Source organism: Penaeus vannamei, chromosome 39 (genome assembly GCF_042767895.1).
Source record: "Penaeus vannamei isolate JL-2024 chromosome 39, ASM4276789v1, whole genome shotgun sequence".
NCBI lineage: Eukaryota > Metazoa > Arthropoda > Malacostraca > Decapoda > Penaeidae > Penaeus > Penaeus vannamei.
The window spans coordinates 25,586,052-25,593,551 of NC_091587.1; the positions used below are offsets into that span (position 1 = coordinate 25,586,052).

Sequence of the window (7,500 nt, forward strand, 5' to 3'; positions counted from 1 at the left end):
TTTCTCTGCGTCGCATTTTGTAGAGGAAAATGAGAGCATAAGAAGTGTGTCAGTAACATTTGTATTTACGTTTTGAAACATTTTATCTGGATCCGCAATCGAAAAAAAATATTATCCAACATATTTACTGATTTCGGAAAAGCGAAGATGAAACATGCATTGAAGGAGAGACAATAAAAAAAGGAGATAACAAATAATCCAATAAGAATAGAAGAAGAAATAATGAAAAAAAAAATCCTGCTCTTAGCTGAAAGTGAATGTCAGATCATGGGAGTGTGAGGTCGTGGTCCCCCTCCCCCCTACCCCCCTGCCCCTAGTTGTTTCGTACCCAAAGGGAAGGTGGAGGCGAGGGAGGGAGGGGAGTCCCGCTATCCCCCCCTACCCTTGCCCATCTTCCGTACCCCTTCCCCCTTCTCCCTTTCTCTTCCCTCTACCCCTTCTCCCTCACTCACCCTCTTCTTCCTCCCCCCTCCTCCTTCTCTAATCTTTCCTGTACCCTTCAGCTCGATCCCTCCCTTCTCCTCCTCCCTCCTCCTCCTCCTCCTCTTCCCCTCTATTTAGATGTCCCTTTCTCCTTTTTTCCCCCTTTCCCCCCTCCCTCCCCCTCCTCCTCTTCCCCCTCCTCCTCCCCCTTCCCCCTCCCCTCCTCCTTCCCCTCCCTCCTCCCCCTCCTCCCTCCCTCCCCCTCCTCCTCCCCCTCCCTCTCCTCCCTTCCTCCCCTTCTTCCTTCCCCCTTCCCCCTTCCCCCTCCTCCTCCCCTTCCCCTTCCCCTTCCCCTTCCCCTCTACGCCGATGTCCCTTCCCCTTCCCCAACCCTTCCCCTTCCCCTTCCCCCTCCTCCTCCTCCTCCTCCCCCTTCCCCCCCTCCTCCTCCCCCTCTTAGCTCAGCCCGGCCTCGGATTCGTGACCGCATTTAGGCCTATGGAGCGTGGATGTCCGCCCGCGGGCGGCCGAGGGAAGAGGGAGGAGGGAGGAGGGAGGATCAGGAGGAAAGGCAAAGGAAGAGGTGGAAAGGAGCGTGGGACGAGGAGGAGGAGGAGGAAGAGGGGGGAGAGGAGAAGAGGAGGAGGAGGTGGAGGCAAGAGGGGGATTTGGAGGAGGAGGAGAATGATGGTGGTGGTAAAAAGGAAGAAAGAAAAGAAAGAATTAAAGAAGGAAAGAGGGGGGGAAATAAAGAGAGAGAAAAAAGTAAAAGAAAGAAAGAAAGAAGAGTAGAAAGAGGAAGAGGAGGAAAAGGCCGGGGTAAGGAAAGGGAAATGCATAGAGGAAAAGAGAAGGGGAAGAAGGAGCAGAGGAGGAGGGGGAAGGGGCAGGAGGAAGAGGAAGAGGAGAAGGGGGAGGGGGGAGGATGAAGAGCAGGAGGATGGGAGGAGAGGTGAAAGAGAAGGGAGGGAGGTGGAGGATATACAGAAAGAGGAAGACCTGGAGGCGTGACGCAACAGGTCGCTCCGGCGCCCGCGACGCGCCCTCTGCAGCGCCCTCCCGCCCGGAGCCGCTTTCGGGGCGGGGTTTTCGGGGCCGCCCTTCGCTCCCTTCCCGGCGCGGGGCTGACTCCCTCTCCCTCTCCGTTTCCCTTTCCCTCTACCTCTCCCTCTCCCTTTCCTTCCCTCTTCTCTCCCTTTCTTTCCCCTCTCCTCTCCCTTTCCTTCCCTCTTCCTCTCCTTTTCCTTCCCTCTTCATCTCCCTTTCCTTCCCTCTCACTCTCCCTCTCTTTCCTCTTCATCTCCTCTTCCTTCCCTCCACTCTCCCTCCCCCCCCCCCCCCCTCCCTCTCCCTTTCCCTTCCCCTTTCCTTCCCTCTCCCCTTTTCTTTCCGCCCCTTTCGCTTCGCGTTCTTGCTTCACTCACTTTCCTGCTTTTCTCTACCCCCTTCGCTTGCTCCTCTCTCCCTTCCTCCTCTTGGCAATGACATCTTCCTCCAGCTTTCATTCCTCTTATTCCTCCTCCTGTCGCCTCTCATACATACTCCTTCTGACCCCTCTCCGCCCTCCCTCTCCTCCCCTCTCTTCCCCCCCTTTCTTCCCCCTCACCTCACCCCTCTCCTCCCCTCCCCTCCCTCTCTCCCTTCCCCTCTCCTTTCCTTTCCCTCTCCTTTCCCTCTCCTCTCCTCTCTTTCTCTTCTCAGTCCCCCATTTTTCTCTTTAGAGCTGCAATCACTAGCAAGCCTCTAAACCAACCCTCCCTACCTTCTCCCCCTCCTTCCCTCTCCTCTCTCCTCTCCGCCTCCTCCCCAACCCCCCTCCTGGGCCCTCTCTCCTCTCTTCCTCCTCCCTCCTACCCTCTCTCCTCACTCCCTCCTCCCCACCCCTCCAAACCCTCTCTCCCTCTTTTCCTAATTTCCCACACTCCTCACCTCCTCTCCCCCTCTGCCCTCTCTCCTCTCTCCCTCCTCCCCCCACTCCTACCCGCTCTCCTCTCGCCTAATTTCCCACTCTTCCCTCTCTCCCTTACCCCTCCCTCCAACTCTCTCTCCTCTCTCCCTTCCTCTCTTCCCCCCTCTCTCCTCTCTCCTAATTTCCCACTCTTCCCTCTCTCCCTTACCCCCTCCCCCCCCCCAGCTTCCTGCCCTGGTGCCGGGTCAGACCCGCCAATGCAACAATGGCGGTGCCCGGATGTGCTCGCGGAAATGCTGGCGAAAGGGGACACTGGGAGAGGCATTTCGCTCTCTCTCTCTCTCTCTCTCTCTCTCTCTCTCTCTCTCTCTCTCTCTCTCTCTCTCTCTCTCTCTCTCTCTTTCTCTCTTCTTCTCTTTCTCTTCTCTGCTTTCTCTTTCTCCCTTTCTCTCTAACATATATATATATATATAACATATATATATATATAACATAACAAATAATATATATAACAGCTATATATAAACAAACAAACAAACAAACAAATATATAAATATATATATATAAATATATATATATATATATATATATATATATATATATAAATATATATATATATATATATATAAATACAAATATATATATATATATATATATATATTCTCTCGCTCGCTCGCTCGCTCGCTCGCTCTCTCCTCTCTCTCTCTCGCTCTCTCTCTCTCTCGCCTTCTCTCTCTCGCTCTCGCTCTCTCTCTCTCTCTCGCTCTGCCTCTCTATATATATATATATATATATATATATATATATATATACATGTATATATATATATATATATAGATATCGCCTTTGCAGCTCAGACACACACACACACACACACACACACACACACACACACACACACACACACATATATATATATATATATATATATATATATATATATATTTAGATTTATATATAGACCGTATATAAATTCCCTCCAATGCACACGACCGCCCTCGCGCTCACATAAAGAGCGCGGTGAGAGCTTTTAAAGTTGCTTGGCGTAAAGTTCCTGTTGTTGAGAAGCAACTTATCCGACAACATAAACACGTGACGTCACTAAAAAATCATGACGTCACGGCTAAGGCCACACTGCGTCATCATTCGGAGACTTTCTATTTTTTATTCGACAATGAATGCTGGTTTGTGCGCGACATTTTATTGTTTATTTTTCATTTGTTTTTTGTTTTTGTTGTTTTTTTTTGTGCTTTTTATTTTACTTTGGTAGATATGCGGGGGTTGTGTGCGTTTAAAAATGTTATCATTTAAAAAGGGATTTTATCGTGAGGTTTTGTGGCACTGCTCTGAGATACACAGATCACGCTCGTGTGAATCATCTCTCTCTTTCTCTCTCTCCTGCTCCCTCCCTCTCTCTTTCCCTACCCCTCTCTCACTCTCTTCCTCTTCTCTCTCACTCAGTCTGTCCCTCCCTTTTCTCTCTCTCTCTTTCTCTACCCCTCTCTCTCTCTCTTTCATCTCTTTATGTGTAAATAACAAATAAATATATATATATATATATATATATATATATATATATGTATGTGTATGTGTGTACAGCTATTATTATATTAAAAGTAGCTGAACGACATGTGCATGTAACGACATGGCAAAGCCAGCGACATGTAAAGCTCTCTCCCTCTCTCCTCTCTTCTCTTTCTCCCTCTCTTTCTTTCTCTCCCTCCTCTTTCTTTCTCTCCTCTTCACACACAGACACACACACACACACACACACTCTTTCTCTCTCTCTCTTTCTCTTCCTTCCTCCCTCCCTCCCTTTCACACAGACACACACACACACACACACACACTCTCTCTCTCTCTCTCTCTCTCTCTCTCTCTCTCCCTCTCTCCCTCCCTCTCTCTCCCTCCCCTCCTTCCCTCCCTCTCCCCCTCTTCCCTCCCTCCCTCCCTCCCTCCCTTTCTCCCACTTTCTCCTCCTCTCTCCCTCCTTCCTCTCCCCCCCTCTCCCTCCTTCTTCCCTTCCTCCTTCCCTCCCTCTCTTCCTCCTTCTTCTTTCACACACACACACACACACACACACACACACACACACACACACACACACACACACACACACACACACACACACATTGAGAGAATCTTCACAATCCCACCTTGAGCACAATTTTATCGAGTGCATCCGATGAAACGCTCGATTCTTGCAGCACTCGACTTATCAGGAGTAGATGATCCTCTTTTTATCTGCGAAAACCAGCTGCAGTGGGGGAGATAAAGCTGTGTGTGTACGTGTGTGTGTGTGTGTGTGTGTGCGTGTGTGTCATAATGTCATTTCTTCAATATATATATATATATATATCTTTATCTATATTACTCTATTGTGAAGAGAAGAGAGAGAGGAGAGAGAGAGAGAGAGAGAGAGAGAGAGAGAGAGAGACAGAGACAGAGACAGAGACAGAGATGGATGGGAAGAGAAAGAGGTAAATGTAGATGTATAGAGATAAGTAGATTAGCAGAGAAGGGAGAGAGAGAGAAAGACAGAGAGGAAGGAAGAAAGAAAGAGAATGAGGAGAGAGAGAGAGAGAGAGAAACAAGAGAGCAAGATAGAGCCAGACACAAGAGACATCTATCTATCCATCTCTTTCTCCCAAACCCATTCGCTCTGATTTCTTTCTCTCTCTCTCTCCCTCTCTCCCCCTCTCCCCTTCTCCCCTTCTCCCTCTCTCCCTCTCCTCCTCTCCCTCCCCTCTCCCCTCTTCCCTCTCCCCTTCTCCCCCCCTCTCCCTTATCGCCACGTCGACATCAAGTGAAGTGCGCTGCTTGTTTTAATCGACCCATTAGCACGTGATTGCCGTCGCGTTGAGCCCGGCGAGGTGCAGGTGGCAAGAGGGCACAGCTGGAGCAGATAGGGGGTCGCCCGGTGAAGCAGCTGTCACATACGGGGGTCCCTGTTGGCTTGCACGGGACCTTATTCGGGGTCGCGGGGGGGTTGGGGGGGTCCTCCCGTATATGCTTGCGGTGGCGTCGTTTGGGGGCCGGAGGGGGTGGGGGTGGGGGTCGGTTGCTCGGGTCTTTGTGTTTCTCGTTGGTGTATTTTGGTGTTGTTGTTGTTTTTTTGGCTGTGTCTTTTTATTCGTGGCTTCGTTTATGGCTCGTGTTGTCTTCGCGTTCGTCGGTGGATCATCGGGTTTTTATTGTATTTCTCTCTTTCTTTCTCTTTCTCTCTCTCTCTCTCTCTCTCTCTCTCTCTCTCTCTCTCTCCCTCCCTCCCTCCCTTCCTCCCTCCCTCCCTCCCTCCCTCCCCCCCTCCCTCCCTCTCCCCCCTCCCTCTCCTCCCTCTCCGCCTCCTTCACCTTCTCCTCGTCTGTCTCCTCTCTCTTACTCGTCTCATGCGCTCATGTTAGCATATATGTATGTCGGTTTATGGGGTGCCTCGCCCTTGCTTCACATACGGTAGAATTCCCGAGGTTAGATCACATCGGCTGCGGGAGCGCATGCGCAGGCGGGCGCGTGAGTCATGGAAGGGAGATGCCCCACTTTGAGCACGGGAATGGGGGGGGGGGGGGGAGAAAGGAAATAAATTATATCCATTTGTCCATCTGTCTGTATCTATCTGTATGTATATGTATGTTTATATATATAGATATTATATAAATATATATATATTATATATACTTATATGTGTGTGTGTGTGTGTGTGTGTGTGTGTGTGTGTGTGTGTGTGTGTGTGTGTGTGTGTGTGTGTGTGTGTGTGTGGTTTTGTGCTTGCGTGTATACGTATGTGTATGTATGTATGTATGCATGTATGTATATGTGTACATGTGTGTGTGTATTTGTATAGTTTCGCCTGAACATGTAGGGTTTGGAAAAGGTGCCACAGCGCAATTCCAAAATAGGATTTTTTTCCTATTTTGAATATATATTTAAAATATTTCCCATTTCGGGGCCGCGAGACAGACAGCCAACCGCCCGCCCGCTAATCTGCATTGTGTTATAGCGAAGGGTTGTACGCGGTCTTGGCAAGCGAACAATGGCGGAAATGTTATGAAACGGCAAAGAGTTATTTTCTTCCGTTTCATTGTTGTTCTCCGGCTGCGAAAAGGACGGCGGTTTCGTCATCTGAATGAACACAAAGATGTTCCAGCGAAAGAAAAGAAGTTACTCAATAACATGTTGTTTCCTTTTCAAAAATGTTTAGGATTGTAAGAGTAAATTTTTCAATAAAAAATGTAGGATTGTAAGAGTAAAGATGTTTTCAATAAAAAAATATATAGGATTGTAAGTAAAGATGTTTTCAATAAAAGAAAAAAACACAAAATGTATAGGATGGTAAAAGTAAAGATGTTTTAAATAAAAAAAACTAAATGTATAGGATTGTAAGTAATTTCTTCAATAAAAAATATAGGATTGTAAGAGTAAAGATGTTTTCAATAAAAAGAAAGGCAAAATGTGTAGGATTGTAAGAGTAAAGATGTTTTCAATAAAAGAAATGTGTAGGATTGTAAGAGTAAAGATGTTTTCAATAAAAGAAAAAACACAAAACAAAATGTGTAGGGTTGTAAGAGTTAAAGATGTTTTCAATAAAAGAAAAAAAACAAAAAAATGTATAGGATGGTAAGAGTAAAGATGTTTTCAATAAAAGAAAAACAATAATAAAATGTGTAGGATTGTAAGAGTAAACATGTTTTCAATAAAAAGAAAGGCAAAATGTTTAGCATTGTAAGAGTAAAGATGTTTTCAAAAGAAAAAAACAAACAAAATGTATAGGATGGTAATAGTAAGATGTTTTAAATAAAAAAAACTAAATGGATTGTAAGTAATTTCTTCAATAAAAAATGTATAGGATTTTAAGAGTAAAGATGTTTTCAATAAAAGAAAAAAACAAAATGTATAGGATTGTAAGAGTAAAAATGTTTTCAGTAAAAAAAAAAAAAAGACTAAATGTATAGGATTGTAAGAGTAAAAATGTTTTCACTAAAATAAAAAAAGAAAAAAAATGTGTAGGATTGTAAGTAATTTTTTAAATAAAAAAAATTATAGGATTGTAAGATTAATTTTTTCAGTAAAAAAAGACTAAATGTATAGGATTGTAAGAGTACATGTGATTTTATCAAAAGAAAAAAACAAGAAAAAAAAACAAGAGGCTGACGGTCATGATCGACTGAAAA

General features: G+C 45.9%; 1 protein-coding gene across 3 annotated transcripts in view; it reads left to right on the forward strand.

Annotated features, from left to right (window-relative positions):
- The window catches only part of LOC113811431 (unconventional myosin-Ie), a 156,842-nt gene that overhangs the window by 26,413 nt on the left and 122,929 nt on the right, over positions 1-7,500 (forward strand). The gene's annotated exons all lie outside the window — the stretch shown is intronic.